The sequence below is a fragment of the Myxocyprinus asiaticus genome, chromosome 36, assembly GCF_019703515.2.
Source record: "Myxocyprinus asiaticus isolate MX2 ecotype Aquarium Trade chromosome 36, UBuf_Myxa_2, whole genome shotgun sequence".
NCBI lineage: Eukaryota > Metazoa > Chordata > Actinopteri > Cypriniformes > Catostomidae > Myxocyprinus > Myxocyprinus asiaticus.
Genome location: NC_059379.1, coordinates 39,892,328 through 39,918,773, shown reverse-complemented (window position 1 = coordinate 39,918,773; position 26,446 = coordinate 39,892,328). Strand labels below are relative to the sequence as shown.

General features: G+C 43.5%; 12 non-coding genes across 12 annotated transcripts; all 12 read left to right on the top strand.

Moving 5' to 3' along the window:
- The first annotated feature begins 1,576 nt into the window (after positions 1–1,576).
- On the top strand, positions 1,577–1,658 carry trnal-uag (transfer RNA leucine (anticodon UAG)). Its single transcript has one exon. It is a non-coding gene; the product is annotated as a tRNA-Leu (tRNA).
- A 548-nt stretch (positions 1,659–2,206) lies between these two features.
- On the top strand, positions 2,207–2,288 carry trnal-aag (transfer RNA leucine (anticodon AAG)). Its single transcript has one exon. It is a non-coding gene; the product is annotated as a tRNA-Leu (tRNA).
- Positions 2,289–4,644: 2,356 nt separating this feature from the next.
- On the top strand, positions 4,645–4,726 carry trnal-aag (transfer RNA leucine (anticodon AAG)). Its single transcript has one exon. It is a non-coding gene; the product is annotated as a tRNA-Leu (tRNA).
- Positions 4,727–8,118: 3,392 nt separating this feature from the next.
- Positions 8,119–8,200, top strand: trnal-aag (transfer RNA leucine (anticodon AAG)). Its single transcript has one exon. It is a non-coding gene; the product is annotated as a tRNA-Leu (tRNA).
- A 310-nt stretch (positions 8,201–8,510) lies between these two features.
- On the top strand, positions 8,511–8,592 carry trnal-uaa (transfer RNA leucine (anticodon UAA)). Its single transcript has one exon. It is a non-coding gene; the product is annotated as a tRNA-Leu (tRNA).
- A 1,969-nt stretch (positions 8,593–10,561) lies between these two features.
- On the top strand, positions 10,562–10,643 carry trnal-aag (transfer RNA leucine (anticodon AAG)). Its single transcript has one exon. It is a non-coding gene; the product is annotated as a tRNA-Leu (tRNA).
- Positions 10,644–10,953: 310 nt separating this feature from the next.
- Positions 10,954–11,035, top strand: trnal-uaa (transfer RNA leucine (anticodon UAA)). Its single transcript has one exon. It is a non-coding gene; the product is annotated as a tRNA-Leu (tRNA).
- Positions 11,036–13,004: 1,969 nt separating this feature from the next.
- trnal-aag (transfer RNA leucine (anticodon AAG)) lies at positions 13,005–13,086 on the top strand. The gene has a single exon. It is a non-coding gene; the product is annotated as a tRNA-Leu (tRNA).
- A 1,731-nt stretch (positions 13,087–14,817) lies between these two features.
- Positions 14,818–14,899, top strand: trnal-uag (transfer RNA leucine (anticodon UAG)). The gene has a single exon. It is a non-coding gene; the product is annotated as a tRNA-Leu (tRNA).
- A 1,343-nt stretch (positions 14,900–16,242) lies between these two features.
- trnal-uag (transfer RNA leucine (anticodon UAG)) lies at positions 16,243–16,324 on the top strand. Its single transcript has one exon. It is a non-coding gene; the product is annotated as a tRNA-Leu (tRNA).
- A 552-nt stretch (positions 16,325–16,876) lies between these two features.
- On the top strand, positions 16,877–16,958 carry trnal-aag (transfer RNA leucine (anticodon AAG)). Its single transcript has one exon. It is a non-coding gene; the product is annotated as a tRNA-Leu (tRNA).
- A 7,801-nt stretch (positions 16,959–24,759) lies between these two features.
- On the top strand, positions 24,760–24,841 carry trnal-aag (transfer RNA leucine (anticodon AAG)). The gene is given in 2 exon segments: positions 24,760–24,797; positions 24,807–24,841. It is a non-coding gene; the product is annotated as a tRNA-Leu (tRNA).
- Positions 24,842–26,446: the final 1,605 nt, after the last annotated feature.

Below are 26,446 nucleotides of genomic sequence, written 5' to 3'. Positions count from 1 at the left end.
GATGAGGGTTAAGCATATAAAACAGGATAATAAACAATCTCTCTTTGACACATCATGTTATCTCAACTGGGTAGCTTTTGCAGGTTTCATAGAGATGAGCCGAACCAACTTTTCCACTATTTCAGAATGTAGGGGAGCATCAGTGTATATCTTTTCCGTGGTAGTGTGGCTGAGGGGTCTAAGGCGCTGGATTTAGGCTCCAGTCTCTTTGCATTGATATCCCACTGCTTCCAGGCATGGCTTTAAATAGCCTTTGTTGCATTAAGTAGGCCCACTGAAAGTGCCCATATGGTCTGTGGCTGTTTCATATTGATCTGTGTAACTACAGTCAGTGCAAGAAGATGAAACATGAGAATTTGCTTACAGTGACAGCAGCAAGTCCCTTAAGGAAAGTTGTCTGTACAGGAATCAGGTATTTAGTCGAGAATGATGCATCAGTTGCTCCTTAATGATGATATGATCCTGTCTTCTAAGGCAGCCAAATCAGTCGTACTCCATGAAAACACCCTTCATGCAGTGTTTGGTTTCAACACATATTTTCAAGTAAACCAAGGCCTTTATTAGATGACCAGGTGTGTTTGACTAGAGATGAAACTTCATTCTGCAGGAGGGTGGACCTTCAGCAGTAGGAGTGATTAACAATGGATTATGGAGGCCTTTACACCTGCCGAGGAACTCCTCCATAAAACACTGAGGATTTTTAAGTACTGTCGGTGACTTGCTTCAAAAATGTATATGGAAAATATTGTCTGAAAAAAGCCTATGGAAAAGCTAAATGAAAGGTAGCGTGGCCGAGCGGTCCAAGGCGCTGGATTAAGACTCCAGTCTCTTCAGTGCATGGGCTGAAATCTTACTGCTGCCAGGCATGGCTTTAAATGGCCTTTGTTACACAGCTGCCAGAGTGACCTTCTAGAAAGCTTCTGTGGCAGCTTGTACCACGTGGAGCACAAGGTGCAGCATTTCAAGTCACCAAGACTGGGCATGATGAAAGTGAATTTACAGAAGGTTTGGCAATATCAGTTTTGAGTGGAAGGATGAGGGTTAAGCATATAAAACAGGATAATAAACAATCTCTCTGTGACACATCATGTTATCGCAACTGGGTAGCCTTTGCAGGTTTCATAGTGATGAGCTGAACCAACTTTTCCACTATTTCAGAATGTAGGGGAGAATCAGTATATGCCTTTTCCATGGTAGTCCATGGTAGGGTCTAAGGCGCTGAAGAACACTGAGGATTTTTAAATACTGTGGGTGACTTGCTTCGAAAATGTCTTTTGAAGCCTTTGCTTTGCTTGGAGGAAATTGAAGGTTTCATAGACATGAGCAGAACCAAACTATTCCAATCTTTCAGTATGTAGGGGAGCAGCAGTGTCTGTGTTTTCTGTGGTAGTGTGACCGATGTGTGTAAGGCGCTGAAGAACACTGTTGATTTTTAAACACTGTGGGTGACTTGATTCGAAAATGTCTTTTGAAGCCTTTGCTTTGCTTGGAGGAAATTGAAGGTTTCATTGACATGAGCAGAACCCAACTATTCCACTATTTCAGTATGTAGGGGAGCAGGATACATCTTATCTGTGGTAGTGTGGCCGAGGGGTCTAAGGCGCTGGATTTAGGCTCCAGTCTCTTTGGAGGCGTGGGTTCGAATCCCACCGCTGCCAGGCATGGTTTTAAATAGCCTTTGTTGCATTAAGTAGGCCCACTGAAAGTGCCCATATGGTCTGTGGCTGTTTCATATTGATCTGTGTAACTACAGTCAGTGCAAGAAGATGAAACATGAGAATTTGCTCACACTGACAGCAGCAAGTCCCTTAGGGAAAGTTGTCGGTACAGGAATCACGTATTTAGTTGAGAATGATGCATCAATTGCTCCTCAATGATGATATGATCCTGTCTTCTAAGGCAGGCAACTCAGTCCTACTCCATGAAAACACCCTTTATGCAGGGTTTGGTTTCAACACATATTTTCAAATAAACCCCAAGGCCTTTATTAGATTACCCAGGTGTGTTTGACTAGAGATAAAACTTCATTCAGCAGGAGGGTGGACCTTCAGCAGTAGAAGTGATTAACAATGGATTATGGAGGCCTTTACACCTGCCGAGGAACTCCTCTATAAAACACTGAGGATTTTTAATTACTGTGGGTGACTTGCTTCAAAAATGTATATGGTAAAATATTGTCTGAAAAAAGCCAATGAAAAACTTAAAAGGTAGCGTGGCCGAGCGGTCCAAGGCGCTGGATTAAGGCTCCAGTCTCTTCGGGGGCGTGGGTTCGAATCCCACCGCTGCCAGAGTAATGTTTTAGAATGCTGCTGTGGCAACTTGTACCATGTGGAGCGCAAGGTGCAGCAGTTCAAGTCACAAAGACTGGGCATGATGAAAGTGAATTGACAGAAGATTTGGCATTATCAGTATTTCATGGAAGGTTGAGGGTTAGGCAAAAAAAACAGGATAATGAACACACTATCAGTGACTCATCATGTATTCTCAACTAGGAAGCCTTTGCTTTGTTTGGAGGATATTGAAGGTTTCATAGAGATGAGTTGAACCAAACTTTTCCACTATTTCAGAATGTAGGGGAGCATCAGTGTATATCTTTTCCGTGGTAGTGTGGCTGAGGGGTCTAAGGCGCTGGATTTAGGCTCCAGTCTCTTTGCATTGATATCCCACTGCTTCCAGGCATGGCTTTAAATAGCCTTTGTTGCATTAAGTAGGCCCACTGAAAGTGCCCATATGGTCTGTGGCTGTTTCATATTGATCTGTGTAACTACAGTCAGTGCAAGAAGATGAAACATGAGAATTTGCTTACAGTGACAGCAGCAAGTCCCTTAAGGAAAGTTGTCTGTACAGGAATCAGGTATTTAGTCGAGAATGATGCATCAGTTGCTCCTTAATGATGATATGATCCTGTCTTCTAAGGCAGCCAAATCAGTCGTACTCCATGAAAACACCCTTCATGCAGTGTTTGGTTTCAACACATATTTTCAAGTAAACCAAGGCCTTTATTAGATGACCAGGTGTGTTTGACTAGAGATGAAACTTCATTCTGCAGGAGGGTGGACCTTCAGCAGTAGGAGTGATTAACAATGGATTATGGAGGCCTTTACACCTGCCGAGGAACTCCTCCATAAAACACTGAGGATTTTTAAGTACTGTCGGTGACTTGCTTCAAAAATGTATATGGAAAATATTGTCTGAAAAAAGCCTATGGAAAAGCTAAATGAAAGGTAGCGTGGCCGAGCGGTCCAAGGCGCTGGATTAAGACTCCAGTCTCTTCAGTGCATGGGCTGAAATCCCACTGCTGCCAGGCATGGCTTTAAATGGCCTTTGTTACACAGCTGCCAGAGTGACCTTCTAGAAAGCTTCTGTGGCAGCTTGTACCACGTGGAGCACAAGGTGCAGCATTTCAAGTCACCAAGACTGGGCATGATGAAAGTGAATTTACAGAAGGTTTGGCAATATCAGTTTTGAGTGGAAGGATGAGGGTTAAGCATATAAAACAGGATAATAAACAATCTCTCTGTGACACATCATGTTATCGCAACTGGGTAGACTTTGCAGGTTTCATAGTGATGAGCTGAACCAACTTTTCCACTATTTCAGAATGTAGGGGAGAATCAGTATATGCCTTTTCCATGGTAGTCCATGGTAGGGTCTAAGGCGCTGAAGAACACTGAGGATTTTTAAATACTGTGGGTGACTTGCTTCGAAAATGTCTTTTGAAGCCTTTGCTTTGCTTGGAGGAAATTGAAGGTTTCATAGACATGAGCAGAACCAAACTATTCCAATCTTTCAGTATGTAGGGGAGCAGCAGTGTCTGTATTTTCTGTGGTAGTGTGACCGATGTGTGTAAGGCGCTGAAGAACACTGTTGATTTTTAAACACTGTGGGTGACTTGATTCGAAAATGTCTTTTGAAGCCTTTGCTTTGCTTGGAGGAATTTGAAGGTTTCATTGACATGAGCAGAACCCAACTATTCCACTATTTCAGTATGTAGGGGAGCAGGATACATCTTAAGTGTGGCCGAGGGGTCTAAGGCGCTGGATTTAGGCTCCAGTCTCTTTGGAGGCGTGGGTTTGAATCCCACCGCTGCCAGGCATGGTTTTAAATAGCCTTTGTTGCATTAAGTAGGCCCACTGAAAGTGCCCATATGGTCTGTGGCTGTTTCATATTGATCTGTGTAACTACAGTCAGTGCAAGAAGATGAAACATGAGAATTTGCTCACACTGACAGCAGCAAGTCCCTTAGGGAAAGTTGTAGGTACAGGAATCACGTATTTAGTTGAGAATGATGCATCAATTGCTCCTCGATGATGATATGATCCTGTCTTCTAAGGCAGGCAACTCAGTCCTACTCCATGAAAACACCCTTTATGCAGGGTTTGGTTTCAACACATATTTTCAAATAAACCCCAAGGCCTTTATTAGATTACCCAGGTGTGTTTGACTAGAGATAAAACTTCATTCTGCAGGAGGGTGGACCTTCAGCAGTAGGAGTGATTAACAATGGATTATGGAGGCCTTTACACCTGCCGAGGAACTCCTCTATAAAACACTGAGGATTTTTAATTACTGTGGGTGACTTGCTTCAAAAATGTATATGGTAAAATATTGTCTGAAAAAAGCCAATGAAAAACTTAAAGAAAAGGTAGTGTGGCCGAGCGGTCCAAGGCGCTGGATTAAGGCTCCAGTCTCTTCGGGGGTGTGGGTTCGAATCCCACCGCTGCCAGAGTAATATTTTAGAATGCTGCTGTGGCAACTTGTACCATGTGGAGCGCAAGGTGCAGCAGTTCAAGTCACAAAGACTGGGCATGATGAAAGTGAATTGACAGAAGATTTGGCATTATCAGTATTTCATGGAAGGTTGAGGGTTAGGCAAAAAAACAGGATAATGAACACACTATCAGTGACTCATCATGTAATCTCAACTAGGAAGCCTTTGCTTTGTTTGGAGGATATTGAAGGTTTTATAGAGATGAGTTGAACCAAACTTTTCCACTATTTCAGAATGTAGGGGAGCATCAGTGTATATCTTTTCCGTGGAAGTGTGGCTGAGGGGTCTAAGGCGCTGGATTTAGGCTCCAGTCTCTTTGCATTGATATCCCACTGCTTCCAGGCATGGCTTTAAATAGTCTTTGTTGCATTAAGTAGGCCCACTGAAAGTGCCCATATGGTCTGTGGCTGTTTCATATTGATCTGTGTAACTACAGTCAGTACAAGAAGATGAAACATGAGAATTTCCTAACACTGACAGCAGCAAGTCCCTTAGGGAAAGTTGTCGGTACAGGAATCACGTATTTAGTTGAGAATGATGCATCAATTGCTCCTCGATGATGATATGATCCTGTCTTCTAAGGCAGGCAACTCAGTCCTACTCCATGAAAACACCCTTTATGCAGGGTTTAGTTTCAACACATATTTTCAAATAAACCCCAAGGCCTTTATTAGATTACCCAGGTGTGTTTGACTAGAGATGAAACTTCATTCTGCAGGAGGGTGAACCTTCAGCAGTAGGAGTGATTAACAATGGATTATGAAGGCCTTTACACCTGCCGAGGAACTCCTCAATAAAACACTGAGAATTTTTAAGTACTGTCGCTGACTTGCTTCAAAAATGTATATGGAACATTTTGTCTGAAAAAATCCTATGGAAAAACTAAATGAAAGGTAGCGTGGCTGAGCAATCCAAGGTGCTGGATTAAGACTCCAGTCTCTTCGGGTGCATGGGCTTAAATCCCACCGCTACCAGGCATGGCTTTAAATTGCCTTTGTTACACAGCTGCCAGAGTGACCTTCTAGAAAGCTTCTTTGGCAGCTTGTACCACGTGGAGCACAAAGTGCAGCAGGTCATGTCACTAAGACTGGGCATGATGAAGGTGAATTTACAGAAGATATGGCCATATCAGTTTTGAGTGGAAGGATGAGGGTTAAGCATATAAAACAGGATAATAAACAATCTCTGTTTGACACATCATGTTATCTCAACTGGGTAGCTTTTGCAGGTTTCATAGAGATGAGCCGAACCAACTTTTCCACTATTTCAGAATGTAGGGGAGCATCAGTGTATATCTTTTCCGTGGTAGTGTGGCTGAGGGGTCTAAGGCGCTGGATTTAGGCTCCAGTCTCTTTGCATTGATATCCCACTGCTTCCAGGCATGGCTTTAAATAGCCTTTGTTGCATTAAGTAGGCCCACTGAAAGTGCCCATATGGTCTGTGGCTGTTTCATATTGATCTGTGTAACTACAGTCAGTGCAAGAAGATGAAACATGAGAATTTGCTTACAGTGACAGCAGCAAGTCCCTTAAGGAAAGTTGTCTGTACAGGAATCAGGTATTTAGTCGAGAATGATGCATCAGTTGCTCCTTAATGATGATATGATCCTGTCTTCTAAGGCAGCCAAATCAGTCGTACTCCATGAAAACACCCTTCATGCAGTGTTTGGTTTCAACACATATTTTCAAGTAAACCAAGGCCTTTATTAGATGACCAGGTGTGTTTGACTAGAGATGAAACTTCATTCTGCAGGAGGGTGGACCTTCAGCAGTAGGAGTGATTAACAATGGATTATGGAGGCCTTTACACCTGCCGAGGAACTCCTCCATAAAACACTGATGATTTTTAAGTACTGTCGGTGACTTGCTTCAAAAATGTATATGGAAAATATTGTCTGAAAAAAGCCTATGGAAAAGCTAAATGAAAGGTAGCGTGGCCGAGCGGTCCAAGGCGCTGGATTAAGACTCCAGTCTCTTCAGTGCATGGGCTGAAATCTTACTGCTGCCAGGCATGGCTTTAAATGGCCTTTGTTACACAGCTGCCAGAGTGACCTTCTAGAAAGCTTCTGTGGCAGCTTGTACCACGTGGAGCACAAGGTGCAGCATTTCAAGTCACCAAGACTGGGCATGATGAAAGTGAATTTACAGAAGGTTTGGCAATATCAGTTTTGAGTGGAAGGATGAGGGTTAAGCATATAAAACAGGATAATAAACAATCTCTCTGTGACACATCATGTTATCGCAACTGGGTAGCCTTTGCAGGTTTCATAGTGATGAGCTGAACCAACTTTTCCACTATTTCAGAATGTAGGGGAGAATCAGTATATGCCTTTTCCATGGTAGTCCATGGTAGGGTCTAAGGCGCTGAAGAACACTGAGGATTTTTAAATACTGTGGGTGACTTGCTTCGAAAATGTCTTTTGAAGCCTTTGCTTTGCTTGGAGGAAATTGAAGGTTTCATAGACATGAGCAGAACCAAACTATTCCAATCTTTCAGTATGTAGGGGAGCAGCAGTGTCTGTATTTTCTGTGGTAGTGTGACCGATGTGTGTAAGGCGCTGAAGAACACTGTTGATTTTTAAACACTGTGGGTGACTTGATTCGAAAATGTCTTTTGAAGCCTTTGCTTTGCTTGGAGGAAATTGAAGGTTTCATTGACATGAGCAGAACCCAACTATTCCACTATTTCAGTATGTAGGGGAGCAGGATACATCTTATCTGTGGTAGTGTGGCCGAGGGGTCTAAGGCGCTGGATTTAGGCTCCAGTCTCTTTGCATTGATATCCCACTGCTTCCAGGCACGGCTTTAAATAGCCTTTGTTGCATTAAGTAGGCCCACTGAAAGTGCCCATATGGTCTGTGGCTGTTTCATATTGATCTGTGTAACTACAGTCAGTGCAAGAAGATGAAACATGAGAATTTGCTCACACTGACAGCAGCAAGTCCCTTAGGGAAAGTTGTCGGTACAGGAATCACGTATTTAGTTGAGAATGATGCATCAATTGCTCCTCGATGATGATATGATCCTGTCTTCTAAGGCAGGCAACTCAGTCCTACTCCATGAAAACACCCTTTATGCAGGGTTTGGTTTCAACACATATTTTCAAATAAACCCCAAGGCCTTTATTAGATTACCCAGGTGTGTTTGACTAGAGATAAAACTTCATTCAGCAGGAGGGTGGACCTTCAGCAGTAGGAGTGATTAACAATGGATTATGGAGGCCTTTACACCTGCCGAGGAACTCCTCTATAAAACACTGAGGATTTTTAATTACTGTGGGTGACTTGCTTCAAAAATGTATATGGTAAAATATTGTCTGAAAAAAGCCAATGAAAAACTTAAACAAAAGGTAGCGTGGCCGAGCGGTCCAAGACGCAGGATTAAGGCTCCAGTCTCTTCGGGGGCGTGGGTTCGAATCCCACCGCTGCCAGAGTAATGTTTTAGAATGCTGCTGTGGCAACTTGTACCATGTGGAGCGCAAGGTGCAGCAGTTCAAGTCACAAAGACTGGGCATGATGAAAGTGAATTGACAGAAGATTTGGCATTATCAGTATTGCATGGAAGGATGAGGGTTAGGCAAAAAAAACAGGATAATGAACACTCTCTCAGTGACTCATCTTGTAATCTCAACTAGGAAGCCTTTGCTTTGCTTGGAGGATATTGAAGGTTTCATAGAGATGAGTTGAACCAAACTTTTCCACTATTTCAGAATGTAGGGGAGCAGGATACATCTTATCTGTGGTAGTGTGGCTGAGGGGTCGAAGGCGCTGGATTTAAGCTCCAGTCTCTTTGGAGGCATGGGTTCGAATCCCACCGCTGCCAGGCATGGTTTTAAAAGTCCTTTGTTGCAATAAGTAGGCTCACTGAAAGTGTCCATTTGGTCTGTGTCTGTTTCATATTGATCTGTGTAACTACAGTCAGTGCCAGAAGATGAAACATGAGAATTTGCTAACAGTGATAGCAGCAAGTCCCTTAAGGAAAGTTGTCTGTACAGGAATCAGGTATTTAGTCGAGAATGATGCATCAGTTGCTCCTTAATGATGATATGATCCTGTCTTCTAAGGCAGCCAAATCAGTCGTACTCCATGAAAACACCCTTCATGCAGGGTTTGGTTTCAACACATATTTTCAAGTAAACCAAGGCCTTTATTAGATGACCAGGTGTGTTTGACTAGAGATGAAACTTCAATCTGCAGGAGTGTGGACCTTCAGCAGTAGGAGTGATTAACAATGGATTATGGAGGACTTTACACCTGCCGAGGAACTCCTCCATAAAACACTGAGGATTTTTAAGTACTGTCGGTGACTTGCTTCAAAAATGTATATGGAAAATATTGTCTGAAAAAAGCCTATGGAAAAGCTAAATGAAAGGTAGCGTGGCCGAGTGGTCCAAGGCGCTGGATTAAGACTCCAGTCTCTTCAGTGCATGGGCTGAAATCCCACTGCTGCCAGGCATGGCTTTAAATGGCCTTTGTTACACAGCTGCCAGAGTGACCTGCTAGAAAGCTTCTGTGGCAGCTTGTACCACGTGGAGCACAAGGTGCAGCATTTCAAGTCACCAAGACTGGGCATGATGAAAGTGAATTTACAGAAGGTTTGGCAATATCAGTTTTGAGTGGAAGGATGAGGGTTAAGCATATAAAACAGGATAATAAACAATCTCTCTGTGACACATCATGTTATCGCAACTGGGTAGCCTTTGCAGGTTTCATAGTGATGAGCTGAACCAACTTTTCCACTATTTCAGAATGTAGGGGAGAATCAGTATATGCCTTTTCCATGGTAGTCCATGGTAGGGTCTAAGGCGCTGAAGAACACTGAGGATTTTTAAATACTGTGGGTGACTTGCTTCGAAAATGTCTTTTGAAGCCTTTGCTTTGCTTGGAGGAAATTGAAGGTTTCATAGACATGAGCAGAACCAAACTATTCCAATCTTTCAGTATGTAGGGGAGCAGCAGTGTCTGTATTTTCTGTGGTAGTGTGACCGATGTGTGTAAGGCGCTGAAGAACACTGTTGATTTTTAAACACTGTGGGTGACTTGATTCGAAAATGTCTTTTGAAGCCTTTGCTTTGCTTGGAGGAAATTGAAGGTTTCATTGACATGAGCAGAACCCAACTATTCCACTATTTCAGTATGTAGGGGAGCAGGATACATCTTATCTGTGGTAGTGTGGCCGAGGGGTCTAAGGCGCTGGATTTAGGCTCCAGTCTCTTTGCATTGATATCCCACTGCTTCCAGGCACGGCTTTAAATAGCCTTTGTTGCATTAAGTAGGCCCACTGAAAGTGCCCATATGGTCTGTGGCTGTTTCATATTGATCTGTGTAACTACAGTCAGTGCAAGAAGATGAAACATGAGAATTTGCTCACACTGACAGCAGCAAGTCCCTTAGGGAAAGTTGTCGGTACAGGAATCACGTATTTAGTTGAGAATGATGCATCAATTGCTCCTCGATGATGATATGATCCTGTCTTCTAAGGCAGGCAACTCAGTCCTACTCCATGAAAACAACCTTTATGCAGGGTTTGGTTTCAACACATATTTTCAAATAAACCCCAAGGCCTTTATTAGATTACCCAGGTGTGTTTGACTAGAGATAAAACTTCATTCAGCAGGAGGGTGGACCTTCAGCAGTAGGAGTGATTAACAATGGATTATGGAGGCCTTTACACCTGCCGAGGAACTCCTCTATAAAACACTGAGGATTTTTAATTACTGTGGGTGACTTGCTTCAAAAATGTATATGGTAAAATATTGTCTGAAAAAAGCCAATGAAAAACTTAAACAAAAGGTAGCGTGGCCGAGCGGTCCAAGGCGCTGGATTAAGGCTCCAGTCTCTTCGGGGGCGTGGGTTCGAATCCCACCGCTGCCAGAGTAATGTTTTAGAATGCTGCTGTGGCAACTTGTACCATGTGGAGCGCAAGGTGCAGCAGTTCAAGTCACAAAGACTGGGCATGATGAAAGTGAATTGACAGAAGATTTGGCATTATCAGTATTGCATGGAAGGATGAGGGTTAGGCAAAAAAAACAGGATAATGAACACTCTCTCAGTGACTCATCTTGTAATCTCAACTAGGAAGCCTTTGCTTTGCTTGGAGGATATTGAAGGTTTCATAGAGATGAGTTGAACCAAACTTTTCCACTATTTCAGAATGTAGGGGAGCAGGATACATCTTATCTGTGGTAGTGTGGCTGAGGGGTCGAAGGCGCTGGATTTAAGCTCCAGTCTCTTTGGAGGCATGGGTTCGAATCCCACCGCTGCCAGGCATGGTTTTAAAAGTCCTTTGTTGCAATAAGTAGGCTCACTGAAAGTGTCCATTTGGTCTGTGTCTGTTTCATATTGATCTGTGTAACTACAGTCAGTGCCAGAAGATGAAACATGAGAATTTGCTAACAGTGATAGCAGCAAGTCCCTTAAGGAAAGTTGTCTGTACAGGAATCAGGTATTTAGTCGAGAATGATGCATCAGTTGCTCCTTAATGATGATATGATCCTGTCTTCTAAGGCAGCCAAATCAGTCGTACTCCATGAAAACACCCTTCATGCAGGGTTTGGTTTCAACACATATTTTCAAGTAAACCAAGGCCTTTATTAGATGACCAGGTGTGTTTGACTAGAGATGAAACTTCAATCTGCAGGAGTGTGGACCTTCAGCAGTAGGAGTGATTAACAATGGATTATGGAGGACTTTACACCTGCCGAGGAACTCCTCCATAAAACACTGAGGATTTTTAAGTACTGTCGGTGACTTGCTTCAAAAATGTATATGGAAAATATTGTCTGAAAAAAGCCTATGGAAAAGCTAAATGAAAGGTAGCGTGGCCGAGTGGTCCAAGGCGCTGGATTAAGACTCCAGTCTCTTCAGTGCATGGGCTGAAATCCCACTGCTGCCAGGCATGGCTTTAAATGGCCTTTGTTACACAGCTGCCAGAGTGACCTTCTAGAAAGCTTCTGTGGCAGCTTGTACCACGTGGAGCACAAGGTGCAGCATTTCAAGTCACCAAGACTGGGCATGATGAAAGTGAATTTACAGAAGGTTTGGCAATATCAGTTTTGAGTGGAAGGATGAGGGTTAAGCATATAAAACAGGATAATAAACAATCTCTCTGTGACACATCATGTTATCGCAACTGGGTAGCCTTTGCAGGTTTCATAGTGATGAGCTGAACCAACTTTTCCACTATTTCAGAATGTAGGGGAGAATCAGTATATGCCTTTTCCATGGTAGTCCATGGTAGGGTCTAAGGCGCTGAAGAACACTGAGGATTTTTAAATACTGTGGGTGACTTGCTTCGAAAATGTCTTTTGAAGCCTTTGCTTTGCTTGGAGGAAATTGAAGGTTTCATAGACATGAGCAGAACCAAACTATTCCAATCTTTCAGTATGTAGGGGAGCAGCAGTGTCTGTATTTTCTGTGGTAGTGTGACCGATGTGTGTAAGGCGCTGAAGAACACTGTTGATTTTTAAACACTGTGGGTGACTTGATTCGAAAATGTCTTTTGAAGCCTTTGCTTTGCTTGGAGGAAATTGAAGGTTTCATTGACATGAGCAGAACCCAACTATTCCACTATTTCAGTATGTAGGGGAGCAGGATACATCTTATCTGTGGTAGTGTGGCCGAGGGGTCTAAGGCGCTGGATTTAGGCTCCAGTCTCTTTGCATTGATATCCCACTGCTTCCAGGCACGGCTTTAAATAGCCTTTGTTGCATTAAGTAGGCCCACTGAAAGTGCCCATATGGTCTGTGGCTGTTTCATATTGATCTGTGTAACTACAGTCAGTGCAAGAAGATGAAACATGAGAATTTGCTCACACTGACAGCAGCAAGTCCCTTAGGGAAAGTTGTCGGTACAGGAATCACGTATTTAGTTGAGAATGATGCATCAATTGCTCCTCGATGATGATATGATCCTGTCTTCTAAGGCAGGCAACTCAGTCCTACTCCATGAAAACAACCTTTATGCAGGGTTTGGTTTCAACACATATTTTCAAATAAACCCCAAGGCCTTTATTAGATTACCCAGGTGTGTTTGACTAGAGATAAAACTTCATTCAGCAGGAGGGTGGACCTTCAGCAGTAGGAGTGATTAACAATGGATTATGGAGGCCTTTACACCTGCCGAGGAACTCCTCTATAAAACACTGAGGATTTTTAATTACTGTGGGTGACTTGCTTCAAAAATGTATATGGTAAAATATTTTCTGAAAAAAGCCAATGAAAAACTTAAACAAAAGGTAGCGTGGCCGAGCGGTCCAAGACGCAGGATTAAGGCTCCAGTCTCTTCGGGGGCGTGGGTTCGAATCCCACCGCTGCCAGAGTAATGTTTTAGAATGCTGCTGTGGCAACTTGTACCATGTGGAGCGCAAGGTGCAGCAGTTCAAGTCACAAAGACTGGGCATGATGAAAGTGAATTGACAGAAGATTTGGCATTATCAGTATTGCATGGAAGGATGAGGGTTAGGCAAAAAAAACAGGATAATGAACACTCTCTCAGTGACTCATCTTGTAATCTCAACTAGGAAGCCTTTGCTTTGCTTGGAGGATATTGAAGGTTTCATAGAGATGAGTTGAACCAAACTTTTCCACTATTTCAGAATGTAGGGGAGCAGGATACATCTTATGTGTGGCTGAGGGGTCGAAGGCGCTGGATTTAGGCTCCAGTCTCTTTGGAGGCATGGGTTCGAATCCCACCGCTGCCAGGCATGGTTTTAAAAGTCCTTTGTTGCAATAAGTAGGCTCACTGAAAGTGTCCATTTGGTCTGTGTCTGTTTCATATTGATCTGTGTAACTACAGTCAGTGCCAGAAGATGAAACATGAGAATTTGCTAACAGTGATAGCAGCAAGTCCCTTAAGGAAAGTTGTCTGTACAGGAATCAGGTATTTAGTCGAGAATGATGCATCAGTTGCTCCTTAATGATGATATGATCCTGTCTTCTAAGGCAGGCAACTCAGTCCTACTCCATGAAAACACCCTTTATGCAGGGTTTGGTTTCAACACATATTTTCAAATAAACCCCAAGGCCTTTATTAGATTACCCAGGTGTGTTTGACTAGAGATAAAACTTCATTCAGCAGGAGGGTGGACCTTCAGCAGTAGGAGTGATTAACAATGGATTATGGAGGCCTTTACACCTGCCGAGGAACTCCTCTATAAAACAATGAGGATTTTTAATTACTGTGGGTGACTTGCTTCAAAAATGTATATGGTAAAATATTGTCTGAAAAAAGCCAATGAAAAACTTAAACAAAAGGTAGTGTGGCCGAGCGGTCCAAGGCGCTGGATTAAGGCTCCAGTCTCTTCAGTGCATGGGCTGAAATCCCACTGCTGCCAGGCATGGCTTTAAATGGCCTTTGTTACACAGCTGCCAGAGTGACCTTCTAGAAAGCTTCTGTGGCAGCTTGTACCACGTGGAGCACAAGGTGCAGCATTTCAAGTCACCAAGACTGGGCATGATGAAAGTGAATTTACAGAAGGTTTGGCAATATCAGTTTTGAGTGGAAGGATGAGGGTTAAGCATATAAAACAGGATAATAAACAATCTCTCTGTGACACATCATGTTATCGCAACAGGGTAGCCTTTGCAGGTTTCATAGTGATGAGCTGAACCAACTTTTCCACTATTTCAGAATGTAGGGGAGAATCAGTATATGCCTTTTCCATGGTAGTCCATGGTAGGGTCTAAGGTGCTGAAGAACACTGAGGATTTTTAAATACTGTGGGTGACTTGCTTCGAAAATGTCTTTTGAAGCCTTTGCTTTGCTTGGAGGAAATTGAAGGTTTCATAGACATGAGCAGAACCAAACTATTCCAATCTTTCAGTATGTAGGGGAGCAGCAGTGTCTGTATTTTCTGTGGTAGTGTGACCGATGTGTGTAAGGCGCTGAAGAACACTGTTGATTTTTAAACACTGTGGGTGACTTGATTCGAAAATGTCTTTTGAAGCCTTTGCTTTGCTTGGAGGAAATTGAAGGTTTCATTGACATGAGCAGAACCCAACTATTCCACTATTTCAGTATGTAGGGGAGCAGGATACATCTTATCTGTGGTAGTGTGGCTGAGGGGTCTAAGGCGCTGGATTTAGGCTCCAGTCTCTTTGGAGGCATGGGTTTGAATCCCACCGCTGCCAGGCATGGTTTTAAATAGCCTTTGTTGCAATAAGTAGGCTCACTGAAAGTGTCCATTTGGTCTGTGTCTGTTTCATATTGATCTGTGTAACTACAGTCAGTGCCAGAAGATGAAGCATGAGAATTTGCTAACAGTGATAGCAGCAAGTCCCTTAAGGAAAGTTGTCTGTACAGGAATCAGGTATTTAGTCGAGAATGATGCATCAGTTGCTCCTTAATGATGATATGATCCTGTCTTCTAAGGCAGCCAAATCAGTCGTACTCCATGAAAACACCCTTCATGCAGGGTTTGGTTTCAACACATATTTTCAAGTAAACCAAGGCCTTTATTAGATGACCAGGTGTGTTTGACTAGAGATGAAACTTCAATCTGCAGGAGTGTGGACCTTCAGCAGTAGGAGTGAATAACAATGGATTATGGAGGACTTTACACCTGCCGAGGAACTCCTCCATAAAACACTGAGGATTTTTAAGTACTGTCGGTGACTTGCTTCAAAAATGTATATGGAAAATATTGTCTGAAAAAAGCCTATGGAAAAGCTAAATGAAAGGTAGCGTGGCCGAGTGGTCCAAGGCGCTGGATTAAGACTCCAGTCTCTTCAGTGCATGGGCTGAAATCCCACTGCTGCCAGGCATGGCTTTAAATGGCCTTTGTTACACAGCTGCCAGAGTGACCTTCTAGAAAGCTTCTGTGGCAGCTTGTACCACGTGGAGCACAAGGTGCAGCATTTCAAGTCACCAAGACTGGGCATGATGAAAGTGAATTTACAGAAGGTTTGGCAATATCAGTTTTGAGTGGAAGGATGAGGGTTAAGCATATAAAACAGGATAATAAACAATCTCTCTGTGACACATCATGTTATCGCAACTGGGTAGCCTTTGCAGGTTTCATAGTGATGAGCTGAACCAACTTTTCCACTATTTCAGTATGTAGGGGAGAATCAGTATATGCCTTTTCCATGGTAGTCCATGGTAGGGTCTAAGGCGCTGAAGAACACTGAGGATTTTTAAATACTGTGGGTGACTTGCTTCGAAAATGTCTTTTGAAGCCTTTGCTTTGCTTGGAGGAAATTGAAGGTTTCATAGACATGAGCAGAACCAAACTATTCCAATCTTTCAGTATGTAGGGGAGCAGCAGTGTCTGTATTTTCTGTGGTAGTGTGACCGATGTGTGTAAGGCGCTGAAGAACACTGTTGATTTTTAAACACTGTGGGTGACTTGATTCGAAAATGTCTTTTGAAGCCTTTGCTTTGCTTGGAGGAAATTGAAGGTTTCATTGACATGAGCAGAACCCAACTATTCCACTATTTCAGTATGTAGGGGAGCAGGATACATCTTATCTGTGGTAGTGTGGCCGAGGGGTCTAAGGCGCTGGATTTAGGCTCCAGTCTCTTTCGAGGCGTGGGTTCGAATCCCACCGCTACCAGGCATGGTTTTAAATAGCCTTTGTTGCATTAAGTAGGCCCACTGAAAGTGCCCATATGGTCTGTGGCTGTTTCATATTGATCTGTGTAACTACAGTCAGTGCAAGAAGATGAAACATGAGAATTTGCTCACACTGACAGCAGCAAGTCCCTTAGGGAAAGTTGTCGGTACAGGAATCACGTATTTAGTTGAGAATGATGCATCAATTGCTCCTCAATGATGATATGATCCTGTCTTCTAAGGCAGGCAACTCAGTCCTACTCCATGAAAACACCCTTTATGCAGGGTTTGGTTTCAACACATATTTTCAAATAAACCCCAAGGCCTTTATTAGATTACCCAGGTGTGTTTGACTAGAGATAAAACTTCATTCAGCAGGAGGGTGGACCTTCAGCAGTAGGAGTGATTAACAATGGATTATGGAGGCATTTACACCTGCCGAGGAACTCCTCTATAAGACACTGAGGATTTTTAATTACTGTGGGTGACTTGCTTCAAAAATGTATATGGTAAAATATTGTCTGAAAAAAGCCAAAGAAAAACTTAAACAAAAGGTAGCATGGCCGAGCGGTCCAAGGTGCTGGATTAAGGCTCCAGTCTCTTCGGGGACGTGGGTTCGAATCCCACCGTTGCCAGAGTAATGTTTTAGAATGCTGCTGTGGCAACTTGTACCATGTGGAGCGCAAGGTGCAGCAGTTCGAGTCACAAAGACTGGGCATGATGAAAGTGAATTGACAGAAGATTTGGCATTATCAGTATTGCATGGAAGGATGAGGGTTAGGCAAAAAAAAGAGGATAATGAACACTCTCTCAGTGACTCATCATGTAATCTCAACTAGGAAGCCTTTGCTTTGCTTGGAGGATATTGAAGGTTTCATAGAGATGAGTTGAACCAAACTTTTCCACTATTTCAGAATGTAGGGGAGCAGGATACATCTTATCTGTGGTAGTGTGGCCAAGTGGTCTAAGGCGCTGGATTTAGGCTCCAGTCTCTTTGCATTGATATCCCACTGCTTCCAGGCATGGCTTTAAATAGCCTTTGTTGCATTAAGTAGGCCCACTGAAAGTGCCCATATGGTCTGTGGCTGTTTCATATTGATCTGTGTAACTACAGTCAGTGCAAGAAGATGAAACATGAGAATTTGCTCACACTGACAGCAGCAAGTCCCTTAGGGAAAGTTGTCGGTACAGGAATCACGTATTTAGTTGAGAATGATGCATCAATTGCTCCTCGATGATGATATGATCCTGTCTTCTAAGGCAGGCAACTCAGTCCTACTCCATGAAAACACCCTTTATGCAGGGCTTAGTTTCAACACATATTTTCAAATAAACCCCAAGGCCTTTATTAGATTACCCAGGTGTGTTTGACTAGAGATGAAACTTCATTCTGCAGGAGGGTGAACCTTCAGCAGTAGGAGTGATTAACAATGGATTATGAAGGCCTTTACACCTGCCGAGGAACTCCTCCATAAAACACTGAGAATTTTTAAGTACTGTCGCTGACTTGCTTCAAAAATGTATATGGAACATTTTGTCTGAAAAAATCCTATGGAAAAACTAAATGAAAGGTAGCGTGGCTGAGCAATCCAAGGTGCTGGATTAAGACTCCAGTCTCTTCGGGTGCATGGGCTTAAATCCCACCGCTACCAGGCATGGCTTTAAATTGCCTTTGTTACACAGCTGCCAGAGTGACCTTCTAGAAAGCTTCTTTGGCAGCTTGTACCACGTGGAGCACAAAGTGCAGCAGGTCATGTCACTAAGACTGGGCATGTTGAAAGTGAATTTACAGAAGATATGGCCATATCAGTTTTGAGTGGAAGGATGAGGGTTAAGCATATAAAACAGGATAATAAACAATCTCTCTTTGACACATCATGTTATCTCAACTGGGTAGCTTTTGCAGGTTTCATAGAGATGAGCCGAACCAACTTTTCCACTATTTCAGAATGTAGGGGAGCATCAGTGTATATCTTTTCCGTGGTAGTGTGGCTGAGGGGTCTAAGGCGCTGGATTTAGGCTCCAGTCTCTTTGCATTGATATCCCACTGCTTCCAGGCATGGCTTTAAATAGCCTTTGTTGCATTAAGTAGGCCCACTGAAAGTGCCCATATGGTCTGTGGCTGTTTCATATTGATCTGTGTAACTACAGTCAGTGCAAGAAGATGAAACATGAGAATTTGCTTACAGTGACAGCAGCAAGTCCCTTAAGGAAAGTTGTCTGTACAGGAATCAGGTATTTAGTCGAGAATGATGCATCAGTTGCTCCTTAATGATGATATGATCCTGTCTTCTAAGGCAGCCAAATCAGTTGTACTCCATGAAAACACCCTTCATGCAGGGTTTGGTTTCAACACATATTTTCAAGTAAACCAAGGCCTTTATTAGATGACCAGGTGTGTTTGACTAGAGATGAAACTTCATTCTGCAGGAGGGTGGACCTTCAGCAGTAGGAGTGATTAACAATGGATTATGGAGGCCTTTACACCTGCCGAGGAACTCCTCCATAAAACACTGAGGATTTTTAAGTACTGTCGGTGACTTGCTTCAAAAATGTATATGGAAAATATTGTCTGAAAAAAGCCTATGGAAAAACTAAATGAAAGGTAGCGTGGCTGAGCAATCCAAGGTGCTGGATTAAGACTCCAGTCTCTTCGGGTGCATGAGCTTAAATCCCACCGCTACCAGGCATGGCTTTAAATGGCCTTTGTTACACAGCTGCCAGAGTGACCTTCTAGAAAGCTTCTTTGGCAGCTTGTACCACGTGGAGCACAAAGTGCAGCAGGTCATGTCACTAAGGCTGGGCATGATGAAAGTGAATTTACAGAAGGTATGGCCATATCAGTTTTGAGTGGAAGGATGAGGGTTAAGCATATAAAACAGGATAATAAACAATCTCTCTTTGACACATCATGTTATCTCTACTGGGTAGCTTTTGCAGGTTTCATAGAGATGAGCCGAACCAACTTTTCCATTACTTCAGAATGTAGGGGAAAATCAGTATATGCCTTTTCCATGGTAGTCTGACCGAGGGGTCTAAGGCGCTGAAGAACACTGAAGATCTTTAAATACTGTGGGTGACATGCTTCGAAAATGTCTTTTGAAGCCTTTGCTTTGCTTGGAGGAAACTGAAGTTTTCATAGACATGAGCAGAACCAAACTATTCCACTCTTTCAGTATGTAAAGGAGCAGGGTACATCTTTAGTGTGGCTGAGGGGTCTAAGGTGCTGAATTTAGGCTCCAGTCTCTTTAGAGACATGGGTTCAAATCCCACTGCTCCCAGGCATGGTTGTTGCAGTAAGTAGGCTCACTGAAAGTGCCCATTTTGTTTGTGTCTGTTTCATATTGATCTGTGTAACTACAGTCAGTGCAAGAAGCTGAAACATAAGAATTTGTTTACACTGACAGCAGCAAGTCCCTTAAGGAAAGATGTCGGTACAGGAATCAGGTATTTAGTTGAGAATGATGATATGATCCTGTCTTCTAAGGCAGCCAAATCAGTCCTACTCCATGAAAACACCCTTCATGAAGGGTTTGGTTTCAACACATATTTTCAAGTAAACCAAGGCCTTTATTAGATGACCAGGTGTGTTCAAATCAAATCAAATCATATCACTTTATTGTCACACAGCCATATACACAAGTGCAATGGTGTGTGAAATTCTTGGGTGCAGTTCTGATTAACATAGTAGTCATGACAGTGATGAGACATATACCAATTTACAATAACATCAAATTAACACAACACAATTTAAACATCTGTTATACACATAATTACACTCAACAGTATACAAATAATAACATACACTGTACAGTATACAATACGCACTATATATATACACATTATCCAATAAAAATAAAAATATATAAAAAAGTATGTATATGTATAGAATGTACAGTATTGTACTGTATTGACATTCAGGCTGTCGGTTGATAGTCAGTTGTTAAGAGAGAACATAATATAATAATAATAATATAATTTATGACAGTCCGGTGTGACATATAAGAGTAAGGGTAATAAAGTGCAGTGCTGATGTATTTTGATCGTGGGAGATCAAGAGTTCAAAAGTCTGATTGCTTGGGGGAAGAAGCTATCAAGGAGTCGGCTGGTGCGGGTCCTGATGCTGCAATACCTCCTACCTGATGGTAGCAGTGAGAACAGCCCATGGCTCGGGTGGCTGGAGTCTCTGATGATCCTCCGAGCTTTTTTCACACACCGCCTTGTATATATTTCCTGGAGGGAGGGAAGCTCACCTCCGATGATGTGTCTGGCAGTTCGCACCACCCTTTGCAGTGCTTTGTGGTTGTGGGCGGTGCTATTGCCGTACCAGGCGGAGATGCAGCCAGTCAGGATGCTCTCTATAGTGCAGGTGTAGAACCGTGTGAGGATGTGGTGGTTCATTCCAAACGTCCTCAGCCATCTCAGGAAGAAGAGGCGCTGATGAGCCTTCTTCACAACGACTTCAGTGTGGATGGACCATGTGAGTTCCTCAGTGATGTGGACACCCAGGAACTTGAAGCTGCTGACTCTCTCCACTGGTGCTCCATTGATGGTGATGGGTCTGTGTTCTCTGTCTTTTCTTCTGAAGTCCACCACAAGCTCCTTTGTCTTACTGACGTTGAGGGAGAGGTTGTGCTCCTGACACCAGTGTGTCAGAGTGTGTACCTCCTCTCTGTAGGCTGTTTCATCATTGTCAGTGATCAGACCTACCACCGTCGTGTCATCAGCAAACTTAATAATGGCATTGGAGCTATGTGTTGCCACACAGTCATGTGTGTACAAGGAATACAGTAGTGGGCTGAGAACACAGCCTCGCGGGGCTCCAGTGTTGAGGGTCAGTCATGAGGAGATGTTGCTGCCTATTCAACCACCTGGCGTCTGCTTGACAGGAAGTCCAGGATCCAGCAGCACAGCGAGCTGTTTAAGCCCAGAGCCCTGAGTTTCTCATCTAGCTTGGAGGGCACTATGGTGTTGAATGCTGAGCTGTAGTCTACAAACAGCATTCTCACATAAGTGTTCCTTTTTTCCAGGTGGGAGAGAGCAGTGTGTATTGTAGATGCAATGGCATCATCAGTGGAGCGGTTGTTGCGGTAGGCAAACTGCAGCGGGTCAAGAGAGAGTGGCAATACAGAGCAGATGTAATCTCTGATTAGTCTCTCAAAACATTTGCTGATGATGGTGGTCAGAGCAACAGGACGCCAGTCATTTAAACAAGTTATTTTTGATTGTTTTGGAACAAGCACAATGGTGGATGTTTTAAAGCATGTGGGGACTACAGACAAAGAGAGGGAAAGGTTGAAAATGTCCGTAAAAACACCAGCCAGCTGGTTCGCGCACGCTCTGATGACGTGGCACGGAATGCCGTCTGGGCCCGCAGCTTTGCGGATATTCACCCGTCAGAAGGATCGGGTTACATCCGCTACAGAGACGGAGAGTGAACTAACCTCTGTAGCTTCAGCCGCGAGAGCTCTCTCTGCGAAGGCGGTGTTATTTCCCTCGAAACGAGCATAAAAAGTATTTAGCTCATCCGGTAGAGAGGCAGCAGTGTTCATGGCGGATTTTTTATTCCCTTTAAAGTCCGTGATGATGTTAATTCCCTGCCACATGCTTCTAGAGTTGGTGGTGTTAAACTGTCCTTCAATCTTACTCCTGTACTGGCGTTTTGTGGTTCTGATAGATTTTCGGAGGGCATAACTGGCTTGTTTATGCTCCTCCACCTTCCCGGAATTAAAAGCGGAGGTCCGCACATTAAGTGCCGCGCGAACATCGCTATTGATCCATGCTTTCTGATTCGGATAGATTCGTACAGTTCTGGTCGGAACGACGTCCTCCACGCACGTTCTGATGAAACACATTACGCTATCAGCGTAAAGCTCGATGTCGTCATCAGAGGCAGACTGGAACATCTCCCAGTCCGTGTGATCAAAACAGTCTTGTAGCGTAGAGTCTGATTGGTCCGACCAGCACTGGATCGTTCTGAGGGTGGGTGCTTCCTGTTTCAATTTCTGCCTGTAAGCGGGCAGAAGCAGAATGGAAGAGTGGTCCGATTTGCCAAATGGTGGGCAAGGGAGGGATTTGTAGCCATCCCAGAACGGAGAGTAGCAATGGTCCAAAACCTGGTCCCCTCGTGTGATGAAACTAATGTGCTGGTGATATTTTGGTGCGACTGATTTTAAACTGGCTTTAAGTCCCCGGTCACAATGAACGCAGCCTCAGGGTGCGCGGTTTCCTGCTCACTTATTCTCCCATACAGTTCCTTGAGTGCCCGGTCAGTGTCGGCTTGTGGGGGGATGTACACAGCAGTGATAATGACCGCTGTGAATTCCCTCGGTAGCCAGAATGGTTGACACAGAAGCATAAGAAATTCCAGATCAGGAGAGCAGAAAGACTTGATAGAATGTATGTTCCTCTGATCACACCAGATTTTGTTGATCATAAAACATACACCACCACCTCTGCTTTTACCTGAGAGGTCTTTCGCTCTGTCCGCTCGGTGCACGGAGAACCCCGTGGGTTCAATGGCTGAGACTGGAATCTCTGCAAACATCCAAGTTTCTGTTTGGCAGATAATGCAGCAGTCCCTTGTATCTCATTGGAAAGAGATCCGCGCTTTCAGCTCGCAGAGCTTGTTATCCAGAGACTGAACATATGCCAGTAGAATAGTGGGTAGCGGGGGTCGATTTGCGCTGCGTCTTACTCTGATGAGAACGCCGGCTGTTTCCCCTTTTCCTCCTGCGTTTCCGCGGCCGTGCTGCCCAGACAAAGGGCTCTGCTGGCGTGTTTGTAAACAGCGGGTCGGCATTGAGGAATGTGAAGTCCGGTTTACGGTGTGAGATTGCTGAACCAATGTCCAAAAGTGTTTGTCTGTCGTAGACAATAAGGCAGACAACATCTAAGACAAACAAAACATTACTATGTTGTGTCGGAGCTCGCAACGCAGCAGCCATACTCGGCGCCATCTTAAGTCCAAACTTCCACATCTAGTCCAAGGCCTTTATTACATGACCAGGTGTGTTTGACTAGAGATGAAACTTCATTCTGCAGGAGGGTGGACCTTCAGCAGTAGGAGTGATTAACAATGGATTATGGAGGCCTTTACAATTGCCGAGGAACTCCTCCATAAAACACTGAGGATTTTTAAGTACTGTCGGTGACTTGCTTCAAAAATGTATATGGAAAATATTGTCTGAAAAAAGCCTATGGAAAAACTAAATGAAAGGTTGCGTGGCCGAGCGGTCCAAGGCGCTGGATTAAGACTCCAGTCTCTTCAGGTGCATGGGCTGAAATCCCACCGCTGCCAGGCATGGCTTTAAATGGCCTTTGTTACACCGCTGCCAGAGTGACCTTCTAGAAAGCTTCTGTGGCAGCTTGTACCACGCGGAGCACAAGGTGCAGCAGGTCATGTCACTAAGACTGGGCATGATGAAAGTGAATTTGCAGAAGGTTTGGCCATATCAGTTTTGAGTGGAAGGATGAGGGTTAAGCATATAAAACAGGATAATAAACAATCTCTCTGTGACACATCATGTTATCTCAACTGGGTAGCCTTTGCAGGTTTCATAGAGATGAGCCGAACCAACTTTTCCACTATTTCAGAATGTAGGGGAGAATCAGTATATGCCTTTTCCATGGTAGTCTAACCGAGGGGTCTTAGGTGCTGAAGAACACTGAGGATTTTTAAATACTGTGGGTGACTTGCTTCGAAAATGTCTTTTGAAGCCTTTGCTTTGCTTGGAGGAAATTGAAGGTTTCATAGACATGAGCTGAACCAAACTATACCACTGTTTCAGAATGTAGGTGAGCAGCAGTTTATTTCTTTTCTGTGGTAATTCACTGGATTTAGGCTCCAGTCTCTTTGGAGGCATGGGTTCGAATCCCACTGCTGCCAGGCATGGTTTAAAAGGCCTTTGTTGCAATAAGTAGGCTCACTGAAAGTGCCCATTTGGTCTGTGGCTGTTTCATATTGATCTGTGTAACTACAGTCAGTGCAAGAAGCTGAAACATGAGAATTTGCTTACACTGACAGCAGCAAGTCCCTTAAGGAAAGTTGTCGGTACAGGAATCAGGTATTTAGTCGAGAATGATGCATCAATTGCTCATCGATGATGATATGATCCTGTCTTCTATGGCAGGCAACTCAGTCCTACTCCATGAAAACACCCTTCATGCAGGGTTTGGTTTCAACACATATTTTCAAGTAAACCAAGGCCTTTATTAGATGACCAGGTGTGTTTGACTAGAGATAAAACTTCATTCTGCAGGAGGGTGGACCTTCAGCAGTAGGAGTGATTAACAATGGATTATGGAGGCCTTTACACCTGCCAAGGAACTCCTCTATAAAACACTGAGGATTTTTAATTACTGTGGGTGACTTGCTTCAAAAATTGATATGGTAAAATATTGTCTGAAAAAAGCCAATGAAAACCATAAACAAAAGGTAGCGTGGCCGAGCGGTCCATGGCGCTGGACTAAGGGTCCATTCTCTTCGGGGGTGTGGGTTCGAATCCCACCGCTGCCAGAGTAATGTTTTAGAATGCTGCTGTGGCAGCTTGTACCATGTGGAGCGCAAGGTGCAGCAGTTCAAGTCACTAAGACTGGGCATGATGAAAGTGAATTGACAGAAGATTTGGCATTATCAGTATTTCATGGAAGGATGAGGGTTAAGCATAAAAAACAGGATAATGAACACTCTCTCAGTGACACATCATGTAATCTCAACCAAGAAGGCTTTGCTTTGCTTGAAGGAAAATGAAGGTTTCATAGAGATGAGTTGAACCAAACTTTTCCACTATTTCAGAATGTAGGGGAGCATCAATGTATATCTTTTCCGTGGTAGTGTGGCTGAGGGGTCTAAGGCGCTGGATTTAGGCTCCAGTCTCTTTGCATTGATATCCCACTGCTTCCAGGCATGGCTTTAAATAGCCTTTGTTGCATTAAGTAGGCCCACTGAAAGTGCCCATATGGTCTGTGGCTGTTTCATATTGATCTGTGTAACTACAGTCAGTGCAAGAAGATGAAACATGAGAATTTGCTCACACTGACAGCAGCAAATCCCTTAGGGAAAGTTGTCGGTACAGGAATCACGTATTTAGTTGAGAATGATGCATCAATTGCTCCTCGATGATGATATGATCCTGTCTTCTAAGGCAGGCAACTCAGTCCTACTCCATGAAAACACCCTTTATGCAGGGTTTGGTTTCAACACATATTTTCAAATAAACCCCAAGGCCTTTATTAGATTACCCAGGTGTGTTTGACTAGAGATAAAACTTCATTCTGCAGGAGGGTGGACCTTCAGCAGTAGGAGTGATTAACAATGGATTATGGAGGCCTTTATACCTGCCGAGGAACTCCTCCATAAAACACTGAAGATTTTTAAGTACTGTGGGTGACTTGCTTCAAAAATGTAAATGGAAAATATTGTCTGAAAAAGCCTATGGAAAAATTAACTGCATGGTAGTGGGGCCAAGTCGTCCAAGTTGCTGGTTTAAGTCCCCAGTCTCTTCGGGGGTGTGGATTTGAATCCCACCGCTGCCAGAGTGGCCTTTTAAAATGCTGCTGTGGCTGCTTGTACCATGTGCAGGTATAAAGTGCAGCAGTTCAAGTCTCTAAGACTGGGCATGATGCAAGTAAATTGATAGAAGGTTTTGCCATGTCAGTATTGAGTGGAAGGATGAGGGTTAAATATAAAAACAGGATAATATACATCCAGTCAGTGACACAGCATGTTATCTCAACTGGGCAGCCTTTGCTTTGCTTGGAAACACTTGAAGGTTTCACGGAGATGAGCCGAACCAAACATTTCCACTATTTTAGAATAATGTAGAGGAAAAGCATTATGTGACTTCTACGAGGTAGTGAGGTCTATGGTGCTGGATTTAGGCTCAAATCTCTTTGAAAACATTGATTCAAATCCCACTGGTGCCATTCATGGATTTATTTGCCTGTATTGCTATATGTAGACCCTATTTTGTGTGTGGCTTTTGCCTATTTATCTGTGTACCTACAGTCAGTGCAAATTTTCCATACCCTGCAAGGAGCAAGACACTTAAGAGAAGGTTTTAGTACAGGAAGCAAATATACATTCGAAAATTATGTATCAATTGCTCCTTGATGATGATCT